General features: G+C 36.7%; 1 protein-coding gene and 1 long non-coding RNA gene across 4 annotated transcripts in view; one reads left to right on the top strand and one right to left on the bottom strand.

Moving 5' to 3' along the window:
• The window catches only part of LOC140514493 (uncharacterized), a 55,818-nt gene extending 46,400 nt beyond the window's left edge, over positions 1-9,418 (top strand). Inside the window, exons 2-3 of the long non-coding RNA XR_011970708.1 lie at positions 8,861-8,955; positions 9,062-9,418. This is a non-coding gene — a long non-coding RNA (uncharacterized lncRNA). The remainder of the gene's footprint in view (positions 1-8,860; positions 8,956-9,061) is intronic.
• The window catches only part of GRID2 (glutamate ionotropic receptor delta type subunit 2), a 1,741,897-nt gene that overhangs the window by 199,657 nt on the left and 1,524,512 nt on the right, over positions 1-17,728 (bottom strand). The window lies entirely within an intron of this gene.

Genomic DNA, 17,728 nt, shown 5'->3' with positions numbered 1-17,728 from the left:
GGGAGAAAATGAAAATTATTGTGGCTGGGTCCATTGCATATTTTTACTTAATCTCAACTGGGTCCTCACTGTGGCAAGGCAACGAAGGATGAACACAATTGGTATCTGATTTAGTGACACCAGGCTCCTTGCTGTTTATTCCTCACACTCAGGCTTCATATCCCAACTCCAGATATTTTCACTGACTATCCCCCAAGCCTGGAATTTCCTCTATTTCTACTTCCTAGTTTCCATGTCTCTCTTTCCATGGTCCCAGTTAAAATTACACCTTCTATAAGAAACCTTTCCTAATCCCCATTAACACTATTTTTTGCTTCCCATGCATTTTCCCCAATTTATCTTGAATATAGAGTGTCCCAGATGTCTCAGTGCAGCTTTAAGCTCAAAACTTAACAACTGGTCTAAGATGTCTGGGATACTGTATATTTTGTTTGTACAGAGTTGTTTTCGCATTGCCTCCTCCATTAGACCATGAATTCCTTGAGAGCAAAGACTCTTTTATTTGTTTGCTGCTTTTCTTTCTATCTCCAACACTTAGCAAAATGTCTGGCATACAAGGGGTACTTCTAAAAGCTTACTGACAGGCTGAACTCTGGGGATCAAAGGCAAGACTGGACTGTGTCCTAGAAGGGAGATAAAGAGGAAGACCACCATAGGCACCACAGAGCAGAAGCTCTGAGCTGAGGAAAGCTCAAAGAAGAGGTCAAATTTTCCCCCTACTTATCTTCCTTGTACTTGTCTATTCACAGATATTATATGATCTGTTGTTTCGTGACATTTCCAGTAAACTGAATTTTGCCTTAACCACAGAGGCCAGGGTTAGAGGTAGATAAAAATGCTAATTGGGCAGAAAACTAAACTCCTTAAATGTTAATAATTTCCCAAATTGGTGGTTCAAAGTGATTTTGACTGATCTTATAACTTCTCAAAATAGATTCCTTCAAACTGAAAAGCAGAGAATCACTATTGACCTTATTAACCCTCAGTCTATTAACCTTAAATTATTCTCTCTCTCTCTCTCTCTCTCTCTCTCTCTCTCCAGCTCTCTCTCTCTCTCTCTTTCTTTCCACCTCTCTCTTCACATACATCTTTTATCTGTTTATGTAGGCTTAAAATGAGCTAATTATTTTTGTGTTTGATTGAATTGTTCCCTTTTTTGGATATTATGGGAATGCTGGATTACTTTGAATATCGTTTCTACGTATTTCTAATCATATACACCTTGAACCCTTCCCCTCCATGAGTGTAAGCAACTTGTGGGCAAGTGTATACGGATAACGCATTTTTTATTTTAGTATAATCAAGTGCCTCTGATTGAATAATATGATTAAAGATCTTCCCCACCTATTAATGGGCCTGGGAAGATTTGTAGGAAGGTCCACACCTTTTGTTAATGAGGCACTGGTTCTCAAGGGTTGTGATGCCCTCTAGATCTGAAAAATGTATGAATACTCTGAGGTGAGGTTTTACTTTGGGGATTAATTTTGGAAGAAGGTTTGTGTGTCAGATGAGATTCTGGGAAGATGCTAAGCAGCCTCCCGGCTTTGAAAACCCAGATGTTGGTGCTTCCCTCTCTGGTAACTATGTATATATGTAATGGTCAGACAGTTGCATCTGTCTGTTGATTTGTGATGTATGTATATATGCTTATGTCAGGCAGCTGAAAGCACTGTCTGTTGATCTGTATTTTTCTGTAGTTTCTCTTGAGCTCATGGCGTTGACTTTTTCTAAGTGGGTAATACATGTACTTGATTAAAGCAGATTGTTGGCACCTCCAAAGAGATCTGAGAACCTGTGATAGCACGCCCTCCTGTGCATGCTGGGGTCCTTGCTTTTACCAAGTACTGTTTTATCTTTGTATCCCCAGAATGTGGCACAATGTTTTGCATGTAGCAGATATTTAATATATGCCTTTCAGATTCCCTTTTTCAGTCCTCCCCAACTAGATGGTATGCTGTTTGAGGGCAGTGACTATCTCTTTGGTTGGATTTGTATCCCTAGTACTTAGCACAATCCCTGGCATGTAGTAGGTACTGCTTATTTCCTTTCTTTCTTCCTTGGATCTAATTTGCACTCCCCTTCCTCCACCCCCACTTTGCTGTAGGCTGGGAGAGGGGGAGACTGGGGAGAAAAGAAGGCTAGAATCTCAGAATTTTTGACTTGTCATGAAGTCCAACCTGAGCTTACAGGATCATAAGTTTAGAACATATAAGCTATTGAGTTTATCCCCGTCATTTTATAGATGAGGAAACTGGGGCACATAGAGTTTTAAGTAACCAGCCTACCTATCCAGTCAGAGTCTGAGACTTGACTTGAATTTAGGACTCTATAATTCCAAGTCCAGAAATACATTCATTGTATTACCAATCTCAGTGGTATCAAACTCAAATAAAAAAAGGGACTACTGATCCATATATAAGGATCTGAGGGCAGCATATTGACTTAGATTTAAAATGTAATGTCATCTCTTTTGTTTTTTTTTTTGGTTAAATATTTCTCAATTGCATTTTAATGTGGTTCCTCTGCATTTGGGATTCTACTGGCAAAGTATTTTACGCTACTGACCTAACTGGCTCTTGTTAGTAAGTGAATCTCTGGATAGAGCACATTAACTTAGGTAACATATGGGTAGCACATATTAACATAAGTAGAGTAACAAAAATCTGCAACGTTATCAGATTTCCCTGTTGGCTGAGACTGAGCCTGACATTCAAGATTGAGATTGATCTGGTATACCCAGGCCATAAGGAAGCAAACATGCCAGCCCAAAGAGCATCATGATAAGTCAGATTAGGCTCATTGTTAGAATATTTTAGGGACTTCACAGGCAGGCGTATGTCTTTCTATTTGTTCTTGTATTATTTCTGAATTTGCATATTTTCTCTCCACTTGTAAATCTTAGAAAATGGGTTCTTGTGATTTGGAGTGTGTGGATGTCAGAAATGAAGATCCAGTTACCATGGTAATGTTAGAAGTGGGGAGAGATAGTAATCAAGTGAAGTAGTTCTCTGAATCCAGGGAACTGAGGAAGGTCAAGAGACATGGTACCTGGAGTGTGGTTCAGGGAATCAGAGAATATTTAGAAAAGAGTCCAAGTTATTTTTGCATACTGTATCCCCCAGGAGGAGGAAAGCTTCTTGAAGACACATTATTATTGTCTTTATATCACTAACACCTAGTGGAATTCCTTGCACATAGCGGATACTTAACAAATGTTTGTTGAATTGAACTGAATTGTTTCAAGAGTTCAACTGTAAGTTAATTTATGGGAACTTTGAGGTTGATTTCCCTCAGTACTAGAGCATTAAAAATGGTTGTCTAGGTCCCAAATTAGCACAAAAAGTTGACTTAATCCATAATCTCTTTGGTAAGTTATGGTTACTGGGTATGTTTATTACTTTTTTTTTGAGAAAGTCCGAAGTGAGTAACTTGCCCAGGGTCACATAGCTAGTAAGTATCTGAGGTTGGATTCAAACTCAGGGCCTCCTGACCTCAAGGCTAGTGTATGCTAGTTGCCTCACATTTATGACTTTCTAGAGAGACTCCTGCTCCCTCTTGGTACAATATCCAGGTAGATGCTCATAGCAGGGCATATATAGAAATACGTATATGTGCATACAAATATGTACATGTGTATATAGATACATCAATGTATGTATATGTAAAGATACACATAATTATATATTACACATATATGTATATATTCATATATAGAAATATTTATATATACCATATTTAAACTCACATATATGTTTGTGTGTATGTATGTATGTATGTAGTTGTTGGTTGAAATTTACCTCCCTTTAAGATAAGCCTTGACTTTAAGTGTTTCTCTACATAACTGATGAGAGAAAAACATGAAAGAATTACAATCAGTGCTAAGTTATAGTCTTGACTCAAAGTTCAATACAAGTTCAAAGAAGAGAGAGATATTTGTAGATTAGAATAACTGGAAAAGTTCTCATGTGAATTTTAGTCATTATTATTAGAACAGAAAGGAATATTTGGAAATCGAATAGTCCAACTGCTTTGTTCTACAGATGAAGAAACTAAGGTCTCTAGAGATGAAATTACTTGTCCAAAGTATCTAGCTAGTTAGAGGCAGAACTCGGACATGAACTAAATCCTAATCCAGTGTTCTTTCTATGGCATTGTGTTCTTATAGCTTTGAAGAATAGATGAAATTTGGATGGCTGATAGGGAGGAAGGAGAGTATTCTACCTAGAAGAAATAATGTTCCCAAAAGCATGGAAGCAGGAGTAAACAGCATTTATAGGGATAGGTGGATAACTGAATGAGTAAGAGGAAAATAAAAGATTTTCTAAGCACTTACTACATGGTAAGCACTGTGCTAAGCTTTGGAGATGAACAGAAAAAATGAAATAGTTTCTAGTATCAAGGTATTCATGTTCTAATTTGGGGATATAATGGCCTGAAGATCCTTAAGGTTCTATATCAAAGCATATGTTGACCAGAGATCCTTATCATACAACAGAAGGTAAGATAACTGTATACAGAAGTATGGTGGGCATATTATCAATAAGGCCCAGAGGACTTTAAGATTCAATGGCAGAGAAAATAGTGATCTACCATCATACTGCCACTTACCCAAATAGTAAAAGGGGGAATGTTATTCCTCATGCTGGAAGCACTGAATGGGGTCTAGGTGGTCCAAGAGTTATCAAGAAATGGGCAAATAGAAAGTAGGATGGAAAGGTACTTACACTGGTGGTTCTTCCCCCGTGGCCACTGTCTGGAAGCAAGGGGTTGTTGGGAGAAAGAAACTTCCTTGTTTTAAAAAGAAGGTATATACTGGGTTGCTAGGGACACTTTGGGAGGATAAAACTGGATTAGGGAGGACCTTAAAGTCTAGACAAAGAAATTTGGACTTTTTTATAAAAGGAAATAGGGAGTGTTAGAATTCTTGAGAGAGGAAAGAAGCAAAGAAAGTGATGCTTTAGAAAGTTCAATCCAGTGGCAGAAATGATTCTGAATTGGTAAGATTTGATAGGTTTGTAAAAACTTTTTGTACAGGGTTTCTACAAAGCTGTAAAAACTTTACGTGTGGCCTTAGAGATGGATTGAAAGTCCTGTTTGAGGATCAGCACAAGTAGTTTTGTAGAGGGTCATCACAAGTTGGTCATAGGTTACTGAGTTTTTTGTCCACAACAACCCTTGAAGACTGACCCTAAGTTACAGGACAGTTCCACACTACTGACATCTCTGGAGCACTGATGCAATATGGTGGGTGGATCATGGAGGGTGGACATTGGAGACAGGGAAATAAGTCAGGAGGCACAATGATAAAAGTCAGGGCTGAAGCAGCAAAGCACCCATGTTCAGCAGTCATGGCTAATGCTTAAGATCTTCGTGACCTCAGTCAAGTCATTCTTAGTTTCCTCAGCTGTCAAATGGCTTGTTAGGCTCACTTATGGCCCCAAAGACCTTTGATCCTGGAGGACAGAGTCAACTGAAATTATACTTGAGGTTACAAAGATCTGGAATAAAGTCGCACTTTGGCAGAGTGAGGAAAGCATTGCGAGCTTGAGAAAGGTTTCTCAAGAAAATGGACAGAATTCATTCTTTTAGCAAAGAATATGGGAGCAAGGAGTTATCAAGTCAGTAACATTCTCTTTTCTCTGTTATAAATGGAACAAGAATATAATACCTATATGCGTACATATGTACATATATACTTACATATTTATTTATATGAAAACATACATATACATACAATATGACAAGAAAAACTAGTTCCTGAAGTTTAGAATATTCATTATATATTCATTACTAAGGGTCCTATACTTCTAACATGAAAGATAATCATTTATTAATTTCAGTAAAGTCTATGATGTGATAATAGGTGTCAGAACGTGAAAATAATGACTGAGACTTTGTCCCTGATGGGAAATTCAATACACTTGTAAAGAACCCAATGAATTCTAATGCTACAATGAAGACAGAAGATCTTATTTAAAAAATAAATGAATTGTATAGACAAGAGGATAATAAATAGGGCCCTAATCAAATTACTTTCCCAGTCTATTTCTTTCCCTGTGGCATCAGCCATGATTCTTTTAGCCAGGTTCAAGGGTAATTTCATTAAGTTATTTAAGAAGTACTGATTGATAGGTCCTATGTGCTTGGCACTAAGATAGGGACAGAGAAATACAAAGCAAGTGGGACTTATGATGTAACTAAAGAAATTGAATGTATCCAAAAATATAAAATTAAAAAAAACATAAGCCAATATATAGAATATCAGTTTATTTTTAAAAAGGACCCTTGTTAGGATGAAAATGATATGCTTACATTACAAACAGAGACTTTTTTCTTACCCTACAAACTAGGAGTAATAAGATTATTTGTTTTTAAGAATGTTAGGACATTCTAGGACACCTGAAACTTCTTGACCATTTCTTAGAAAACATTTTAAAATGTAAATTAGGGGTAGCTAGGTGGCACAGTGGATAAAGCACCAGCCCTGAAGTTGGGAGGACCTAAGTTCAAACCTGGCCTGGGACACTTAGTAGCTCTCTTACTCTGGGGAAGTTACTTAACCCTGATTGTCTCCAAAAATAAAATCAAGTAAATTGTAAACTAAAATATATATTATCACAAAGGAAATTATTTATGTTAAAATACAGTCATCAAAATACATTCTAAAAATAAATTTACAGGTATTAACATCATTTAATCTAGGCTATAGCAGCAGAAGAAACAACACACAAGCCCAGAAGTATAGACATATTAAGTAACTTGGAAAGCATTAATATCCCCATTTCACAGAAGAAAAACCAGATACTCAGAGAGGTTGTGACTTGTTCAGTGCCATACAGTCAGTAGGAGGCAGATAGGAAATTAGAGCTCATCTTTTGACTCCATGGGCAGTGCTCTTTCTATTAGACTCTGTTTTCTTTCTAGCAATAGGGAGGACAAGATGAATCATTTTGATGAATATACATAGACATAAAGATGGATGCAATGGTAATAGTCGAGAGGGACAGTTGCAGCAGATTGTCTAGTTTTGTCTTTAGTTGAGCATTAATTCATTTTACATATGGTTTTATATGTGTATGTATGTTGTATGTGAGTACATGCACACACACATATATATATATATATTCAGATGTATACTCCTATTTTATGTTGTTCCCCTCTCCCCAGACATAATTTAAACTTCTAGAGGGCAGAGACCATTTCATTTTTGTCTTGGTGTGTCCAGAACTTAGCACACTGCATGCAAACAGTAGGTGCTAAATCCATTCTTATTGATTTGAATTTGTTTCATTTGCTACATGAAACCAGACTGAAAGCTTCTCCTAACCAAAACCAAAAAACCCCCCAAAATACATTCTTTCTCTCTCTGTCTCTCTCTGTCTCTCTGTCTCTCTGTCTCTCTGTCTCTCTCTCTCTCTCTCTCTCTCTCACACACACACACACACACACACACACACACACCATGTTATAAATGGACTTATAATGTTGACTTCTATGATTAGTTTCCAAATCTGTCAGTATTTTTATGCAATCTTTATACTTTGTACTCTGAGTTCATCCTTTTAAAGTTAATATTCAATGTGTTGACTCTTCCTAAAAACAGAGAGATCAGTGTGAACTTCCTTAACTAGTTTGGCTTTACTAGTTGCTCAACCCTAATTATTAGTTAAGGTTCTATATACTGTTTAAAAGCCCACCAAGGAAAAGAGTACTCTCCTTTTAAAGAATAGGATTATTAATATGGAGGGAGGGGGGGAATGATTCATTGCCTTAAGCAGTTTTGCTTTTGGGGGATAGGAAATAAATAACTTCCTTTCTATTATGCTCTGAGACAAGATAGCCTCAGCTACATGAAGTAGATTTATACAGCTGAGGTGCAAGCCTGTGAAAACAGAAATTTATTCTAGAAATGTTCTGTGAAAACCATAATTACTGGGTTGTCAGTGAATGCTATTTTATCATCAATGAATATTTTTTTTCTCTCTTTTTTTATGGTACGGACCAAGGGAAGCAAATGAGACTGTAATCCATTCAGCATAGTTTAATGAAAGTTTATCCTTTGCCTTCAGTAGATGTGATGATAATTATGGGATGGGACTCATTACATTTTCTATACACTTGGTTAGTCAAGTCTTGATGGTGTTGCATGGAATAGTTCCATCACTGTCTAAACCGAAGAAACACATTTTGGTCACCATTTAGTTCAGTCTTTCACAGAGTTCCTTTTGAATTTGCAGTATATCTCAGTTCAGCTATGTATTCTTTGCTCCTCCACTTCCACAAAAAGAGAAGGAACTCCAAATGTGTTGGATATATAATAGTTCATTCCCCAAAGTAAAGCTGATAAACCCAGATTTCAACAAAGAACGTCTCAAATGACACATCAAAATGTTTTTACTGTCTCTGTTATAACATAATGGCTGGAGACAGAAGACTTCTATTCAAATGTAGCCTCTGCTTCTTCCTACCAGTGAGTCCTTGGGCAAGTCACTTAACCTTTATGGTCTCACATATGTAAAATAAGAGGGCTGGACAAAATGACCTGTGTGACTCCTTTCACTTCTAAATATATTGTTCCTCTTGATCAGTCTTTTAGTCTGGTAAAAAAGGTGGCAGAGCTTAAGTTTAAGAGTTGGGATGTAGGACAGATGCCAGAAGAATTCATTAAATGCATCTGCCTGGCCAATGTTTGGCTCTTTTTTGATGTTACTGCTTCTGAGTTATCGGGGTGTGGAACTATCTTTGAAGTCTGAGAGTGCTTAGTTACAGGCTACACAAGAGGGAATCAAAATCTGGCTCAGTGGGCTCAGAAATGTCACAATCATCTTGTAAAAAGGTCATTTCTTTTCTCCTTCTCCAGGAAATCAGTTTTGCTTTTAACATCTGACGGGTTCAGCAAGAGGTTCTAAGAAGGTGCTGTGAAAGAGAAGAGAGACCTTCTTCTGAATGCTGAGGGTAGGGTTGAATAGCTCTCCTGACATCATTATGGTAGTTAATTTTAAATGACAGGAGAGGAGAAGAAAAATCATTAGAAATGACTGTAGAACCTTCTGTTTTCCAGGGAGTTAGCTGGTAAACAGCAACCCTGCCTCAAACCTGCTGCAGAAATACTAAGATCTACACAGTAATTACTGGAAAAATTCCACCTTCAAGCAAATTTTAATCCACCTCTATGATTTTCTTGGCACAAGCATTCTCTTCTAAAAAAGTGTGCCCATTTTTATTGTGATTACCAATCATATTTCCTTTTAAGCTAAAATGGGACACAATATGATGGAGACTAAAGAGCTATTAAATGCAGCTGTATTTTCAGTTACGAGCCCTACAGAATATAGAAAAACTGCCTGTGCTTTGTAAAACTTAGCTGCTTAAAAAATTATATATTCATTGAAATTCATACAGTCAAAAAAGCTACAAAAAGCTTGAGGATGTCTTTCTTCTCTATTACCTTGGTTTTAGAAGATACATATGCGCATGTATATATGTGTATGTGTATGTGTGTATGTGTGATTGTGTGTGTGTGTCTGTCTGTCTAAATGTATGTTGTTGTTCAATCTTGTTCAACAATTTGTGACTCCATTTGGGATTTTGGAGTGATTTGTCATTTCCTTTTCAAACTCATTTTATATAAAAGGAAAATGAGATAAACAGAGTTAAGTGTTTGCTCAGAGTCACACAGTTGGTAAGTATCTGAGGCCAGATTTGACCTCAGGAAGATCTATCCACCGTACTAGCTAACTCCTCTTGCATAAATGTACGCACACACACACACACACACACATATAATATAACAATGTTATATGTCATATCTGATGCCTAGTCACTTAAGAAGATATATCAATACCGACATCTATACATGTAGATATCAATATGGGATATATGGTATATATAAACATTTGTCTATCTCTGTCCCATCCAGAAATTTTCATGCAGTATTTTCTGTAATAAACTATTATGAGTTATTTTCTTTAATTCAGATACTTTAAAATGGAATAGAATATGTGGATCTAGACAATTGGAGATCTCTCCTTTTAATTTATCTCTCTCAATAAAAATACAGGAACAAAAGCATAGTCCTGTTATTTTTATAGCATAACTTCTTCAAAACCTGTAAGGATCTTGACAGGATATTTAAAATGTGTTATATGGTCTAGTAGTTCAAAATTTTCCAGAAAATATTTTTTTGAAAAGATCTACCTGGTGTGTAGTGTAACACAAAGGTATTAACCACCTAGCTGGGGGATCTCCTGAGTGCTCTCTGAACCAGATTAAGATTTTTTTAAACTGTATTTTTAATTTATGGAATAAAACAAGCATTTCCATAACATAGTATAATAAAATAGATGATTGCACATGAAGCTCTACATATATGTATATATATATGTATGTATACACACACACATATATATACACACACAGGGAGAATAAAATGTCATTGGGAAACATTTAACAAAATTAATAAAATACACTACAATATAGCATTTGGTTTCCTAAGTCATTATTTGGTCCCCATTTCTATTTGAGTTTGTCAACACTGGTGTAATAGGCTCAGGAACTTTCCATTATAGCTGAAATCAGGTTTCTCTGGGGATGGCCTGTTGGTCTGTTGCTGCTACCCTACCCTACCCTACCTGCTTTTCTTGTCTTTCTTTTCACTGTAAAAATCTCTCTGTCTCTTTCTTTATGTGTCCGTCTTTTTTTTCTGTCTGCTTCCCTTATAAAATTTGTGCTTTGGGGAAATCCTTAGGCATCTCCTAATCTTGTATTGAGGATCCTGAAAACCACATCATGCAATGTAAGGTCTATTGAAGGACTAGAAGAACTTGGGATGTAAACTTGGAAAAGAGAAGACTTGAGGTGGAGGGCACCTCATCATTCTCTTTAAGTATCTGAAGAATTTCCAAGTGGAAGAGGATTTAAACTAATTATACTTGGTATCCAAGGGTAGACCCAAGAGTGATGGCTGAATTTCACTCAATAAAGGGAAATGCTTCCTAATGGTTAGAACTTTTTCCAAGTGGAGTGGACTGCCTCAGGAGGCAACAAATTCTTCCTCATCAGAGGTCTTAGAGTAGAAGCAGGATAATCACTTGTGGATGTTATGTAAGTAATTTTCATTCAGATAAAAGTTGTATTTAAGTCCATTTCAGTTATGAGCCTATTATTTAACCCTACTACATTAGGCCAAGGGAGTATTGTCACTGTTTTCAGTTCCTTCCCTCTTTCCTTCCTTGTCTATCTCTTCATGGTCATATAGTTTTGGTTTACACTAGGTCAAGAGATTAGGGAGGCAATAGAGTTTAGTGGCTAGAGAACTGGCGTTGGAGCTCAGGAGACCTAGATTAAAGTTATGTCTTTGACACAAATTAGCTCCATGACCCTGGAAAAATCAATTAACCTCCCAGTGATAAAAAGAAGTTTAACGTGACAAGTTGGAGAGATTCTGTATTTGTAGGAGGTTCCTCATCCAAGTCTCTGTACTAATGAAATTACATATCTAATCCCTATCCTATTAGGACTGAGCTAATTAGGAAATAGGAAATAGGAACCATAGTTTTACAAACTGTTTAAATAGGAAGGTTCCTATGTCCTCTCAGCAACCATAATGGATCCCCCTTATCTCCTCCTTTTCCCCTGGTCCATATCATTCAAATACTGATACAACAGTCAGAAATCTCAGAGGTTTTTACAAAGCTAAGAGGTATCATAGATCATCTAATTTAATGCCCAGCCTTGGGCAATCCATTCAAGGAATTTATCCCCACCCAAACATGAGCAGAGGACAATGGCTTCCCCACCAGGGTGGGGTCTGCGCAATCTCATTATCAGTAATGTTCTTCAAGAGACTGAACTTCTGAAATCAAGGCTTTGGAAAAAAGAGGGGAACTCTGGGTCTCCCAAAATCATTGGTTATATTACATGGGTATAATGGTTACATACTATTCAGCATACACAAAATATTAATAGGGAATCAATATCATAATTGGTTAAGAGTTTTGAGGTATTTTTTCTAGTAGTAATGTTAGATTTCATTCACATTCCATGTGATTCCACAGATCACATTCCATGATCTGTACCCTTTATGGTGAAAGCATGTAGTTGTACGACGGTTGAGATAATTAAGTTTGAGATAACAGGTGTAGGTTGTTTTCTATAAATATAGCATAGCTGAAAACTTATATAAGGACCAAACCAGACCAAGATTTTATTGAACTGCTATAGGAGTCAACCCACATACCATATGCAGAAATATACATACATATGTTATGTAAAAATATGTAAAAGCTAATATTTATAGTGAGAAAAAAGATTTGCATATTCATTAATTCTGTTGATCAGAGTCAGTATGGTGTAAAGAGAAAAGAAATAGAGAGCCTGAGTTCAAAGATTGATTCAGTGACTTCCCACCCCTGTGACTCTGGATTTAACTACTGTGATTATGGCCTGACCGCAGCTCAGTTCCATCATCTCCCATTGCTGGAGTGAGACTGCGAGACCATGGCCATTTATGCCCTACAGGGGAACATCTCTCTCCACCCTTCTTCCATACTCTCACTGTGGTAAATTAAACGAGAGCACCTGAAAAAGTTTATGTCCCTATGCTCAGACCATGCCCAGCCTTGGACAATCTATTCAAAGAATTCATCCCCACCCAAACCTGAGTAGAGCACAAGGACTTCCCCAAAGCCTGGCATCTGAACAAGATGGTTAATCCAATCTCAATATCAGTCATGTTCTTAGAGAGACTGAAATTTTGAAATCAGGACTTCAGAAAAAGAGAGGAACTCTGGGTCTCCCCAAATCATTGGTTATTTATAATTATCTCTCACCAAGATATAAACTTTTACTCAAAGAAGCCATATGATATCCTTCACTATACAAGTTGAAAGAGAAAGATTTTTCATAATTATGCTCTTTTTTCTTCCCTTAGATGTCCATGCTGAATGCATAAGACATTTAATTATCTTACACAGGTGCACTCACCCATTTCCACACCCCTACTTCCACCCTGCACTCCCACACATGCACGTCATATTTTCTGAATAAAGAAGTATTAGAGCTTTGGTATTTCTATGAAAGCTCTGAAAATATCTGAACTGAAGTTCTGGACCTATTGGTAAGTAAACAAATGACAGATTAACAGAGGCACTATGGCATAGTAGATAGAGAGGGCTGGGTTGGGGAGTGAAGAAACCCTGGGTTCAAGTCTCTATCCGATGCATCCTGGATGTAGGCACCTATTTAATAGGTATTCTTAATCTGGGGTCTGTGACCTATAAAAATATTTAATATTTTAAATATTTAATTTAATATTTTTAAATATTTTAATAACTATATTTAATATATCATCCCACTCTATATAGTTTAGTTCATACGTCTGAGAAGAGGTTGCTTGGCTTTACCAGACTGTACCCAAAGAAGCTAAGTTGCTGAGAAGTTTCCAAACTGCACTGTCAGAGGGCATTTCCTCATTTGGGAGAGCTCATTATTAATGAAATCATAGGAATAGTCACTCTCCCTTATCCTTATGTCAAGCTACAGATTTACTGAATTCACTAAGTTTTCGTATGTGCAGGCATACCCCAAGAAATTGGAGTTTTGAGTAAAAATAGCCCCTGATGCATAATACTGTGAAAGTAGTACATTTAAGGTTTTCAAATATGTATGAAGATAGTACAAAAGCTCCAAAGTTCATGAAGATACAAATCAGGAAGAGATATCTTTCTTTCTGCTAAGGGAAAGTAATAGATGATTTAAAAATAATCTTAGGTTATTTCACTGGATTCTTCCTCTGAAGTCCTAGTGTAAAGGTCATGGAGGTATTCCTGAGTTCTCAAATCCTTTACCTTCAAAGTGTAGGCTCTTGCAAGTCCTATTGTATAGAAAAACCTTGATAAACTCAATACATTGTGTAAGGACCAGCCTAATGAAACTTGGTGAGGCTCATCAGGACATTGCCAATCAGGGAGGATTGTAGAATAACAGAAGGACGTCAGACACCACATGGTTCAGCCTTCTTATTTTTTAGCAAGAAAAAAAAGGCCCAGAAAAGCTAACTGGATCACCCATGATCACACATAGGAGGTGTCAGAGCAAATAATTGCACCTAAGGCTCTCTGCCTTCAAATTCAGTGCCTTTTCCATTAAACCATGTTGCTTCACTTGGATCACAGATTTTGAGTGGAGGGATCCTCATGGCAATTTCCATTTCCATTTCCTTCTTTTATAGATGAAGGAAACAAGGTCCAGATAAGTTATGTGACTTGCTCCGGATCACATAGCTAGTGTCTGATATGGAATTTGAATCCAGGGCTTCTGATTCTGAGTCCAGTGCCCTATTTACTATCCCAATCTGCCTCTTCAGTGATGGAATGTTTTGACCACAATTCAGCAAACTGTCTATTAAGGCATGGAGGGATTGCTGTTTGTCTCAGTGGAGGGATATACCGATGATTTCATAATTTTGATGCACAGAATGAGGCAATTTATCTTGCCACTCTGGTAAATGTTGACTTCAGTCTTTCGTTATACTAGATTTTTTTTTTCATTTGTAAAAATGATATACAGTAGAAACTTGGTTTAGAAGTAACCTGGCTTACGTGTGCTTCGCTGGATGAGGAAAAGTTTTTTGCAAAATTTATCTTGCAGGACAAACAAAAATTCTGGAAATTTTGTTGAAAAACATCACCCAAAGAGGGCTGTAGCAATGAGAGTCATGAATATTTTTAACAATAATGCAATGTCATATTTCTGTGACTTTCTGAAATAACGTCAAAAACATGTTTCTTCAAATTCCTACTTAGAAGTGAACATAAAGAAAAAACATCAATGTGTCAAAACATGAAAGTGATTCGAAAAAATGAAAATAAGTGAAGGCAGCAGTGTTAGTCTTACTGTTAGTGAAAGTAACATGAGAGAATACTCCAGATGTTGAAATCCCCAATGTTTTATAAAAGAAGATTCTCCTCCCAAGCAATAAAACTTTCTCCTCCTCCTCCCTCTTGTCTCCCTCACACTAGCCATGGCGTTTCTCAAAGGTAAAGTGCAGGTTAATTTATTTTATTTTTGGTTTATATTGCTAATGAATTTCAGGCACATTAGGGACAAAAATCTTACTTAAAATTATAAATAATTATTTTTATATGAATATTTTTTGGTGAGTATTATCAATCATCCAGCTTTGCATTATTTCCTATGTGAAAATTCTCTTTACAATACCAACAAATCACATGATGAGCAGAATCTTTTGAATTAAATTTGTAAACCTAGGTTCTACTGTAGCAAATTATTCTCTGTTCCTTACTTAGAGATATTTCTGAGTGTAGTAAATCTTTAATTAGTTTATGTTAGCACCACTATAGAAATGAGTCAGTGTTGACAACTGGCTGGTACAGTGGAAAAAAGAGTTGGACCTAAAAGGAGAAAGTTGTTATTTAGTTGTGTCTGATTCTTCATGATTCCATATACTATGTTTGTGGAGTTTTCTTGGCAAAGATACTGGAGCAGCTTGCCCTTTCCTTCTACGTTGTGTCCCCATTTTACAGATAAAGAATTGAGATAATTAGGGGTTAAGTGTCACACAACTGGTAAATGTCTGAGCCTGGGTTTGGACTCAGAATCTTTCTGAGTCCAAACCCAGTGCTCTATCCACTATACTACCTAGCTGCCTCAGAAAAACCAAGTCCTAAGTTCAAATCTGGAACCAGACACTAGCTTGTATGAACTTGAGAAAGTCAACTTTTTTCTGACCTGGTTTACTCACCTCTAATTGGTGATAATAATAGCACCTTCCTTCTAAGGCTGTTGAAAAGATAAGATGAGATAATATTTCTAATGCACTTTGCAAACTTTTATGTGTCATATTATCAATGTAGATATAATGTGTAGGAATGTGATGCATAATAATTAAATATCTTCTTTTTCAATTTTTATTTCTTCTGTATCTCACTAATTATATCAGGGTGAACATGAGTACTTTAATTTTATTTATTCGAAGATCTCCACAAGTAGATCAGGATTTGTTACTAGATCTAGAATATTCTTTGGTGGCTCTCCAAGTCAGCTACCTCCACCATGCCTTCAACATTATCCTTCTTCCATGTCATTTGCTGAGATTTTCAGTAGGGAAAGGAGAGTAAGATTGGTGAATAATAAATTAAGCCTTTATTTGCAATGTTTGTTGATTTCCAAGACATATATGTTCACACTGAAAATTGAACATTTGGCTCTTGCCAGCTAGATTGACCTACCCCAACACACCTCTGACTCTACTTCCCCTCTTACTAAGCTTTCATTATCAGCATCACTGCTTCCCTCTCCCTGATCTGCACAACTTTCCTTACATCTGCCTTCAGTTCTTGGTTCCTAATGATTTCAAAATGTGAGGGAAATTAAACTATTTTCTAAATAAATTAAATGTACGTTATGAATACATGCTAAAGAGGTTGAGGACTTGTGACCTACACAATGCCTCCCTCTGTAGACTTTACATGTACTGAGGGAAGAGAGAGTAAGAATAATTCTGAAAGTTATATATTAGATTATTTTCTCCTGCATATTTAAAGAGTATGTATTTGATTTCATATACAATGAAATTTTCTCAATCTCGGCAGGGTACCGCTAGGAAAATGTCCTTTCCCTAAACACTAAATGGTACCTTTGTGGCTTAAAAGAATGAATACATTTTAAAACAAGGCAATAAGCTCTCTTCTCTGAAAGCAACAAGTTCATTATAATTAGTGAGCACTTGCTATATGACCACTGTGGAACTTTGTTTTACATATATGTCAGTATTCCATCTTCCTGAGGAAGTCAAATTCTATATTCCTTTTTTTCTGCCCCAGAAATTTATTCCTTAGTGCAGTACTGGGGTTAGCCTTGAAAGTGATGGGTTAGACTATAAATTAAATGTGCATTATGGATCCATTTTAATATGCTTTTTTCTCCCAAAGGGGAGGGAAGATAGAATTATAGATTTAGAGCAGGAAGGACTTTACAAGTCACTAAATCCAATTCCTTCTTATTACAGATGAGGAAACTGAAATTCAGGGAGGTTGATCAGATCATCTCCAATTATGAAACATTTTGGATCTTTCTTTGTATAATTGCACAAGTATTTAATACTCTATGGCAGGCTAGGCTCTATGGCAGGGGTTCTTAGCCTTTTTGTATCTCATGGATCCCTCTGGTGTATCTTTTTTTTTCATCCAAATTCAGAAACCCATGGATAGAAATTTATCAGTGAATCAGGACCCTATGGTTAAGAACCCTCTACAGGAATTTAAAGGAAGAATAAGATAGGGACATTATTGTATTTAAAGAACCTGCAACCTAACATGGAAGAGGAGACACACCAGAGTACACGTACACTCACTCAGTGTGTGTGTGTGTGTGTGTGTGTGTGTGTGTGTGTGTGTGTGTGTGTGTGTGTGTGTGTGTGAGAGAGAGAGAGAGAGAGAGAGAGAGAGAGAGAGAGAGAGAGAAAGAGAGAGAGAGAGAGAGAGAGAATAAGACAGACAAGCATGAAGGGAATTGGTACAACATGTGATTAAGTGCCAAAATGATTGCTCAGAAAATGTCACAATAAGGAGAGACCAGTAAAAGTTAAAAGTAGCAATGTGAATTGAGTTTTGAAGAATGAGGAAGATTAGGAGAGGAGTGAATGGAGCAACAAATTTTTATCTGTGAAAAATGCTTATTAATAACCAATATCTTGGCAGTTCTGAAC

The sequence above is a fragment of the Notamacropus eugenii genome, chromosome 7, assembly GCF_028372415.1.
Source record: "Notamacropus eugenii isolate mMacEug1 chromosome 7, mMacEug1.pri_v2, whole genome shotgun sequence".
Taxonomy (NCBI): domain Eukaryota; kingdom Metazoa; phylum Chordata; class Mammalia; order Diprotodontia; family Macropodidae; genus Notamacropus; species Notamacropus eugenii.
Note: the sequence above shows the minus strand (reverse complement) of the source record. Positions and strands in the feature narration are given on the sequence as shown.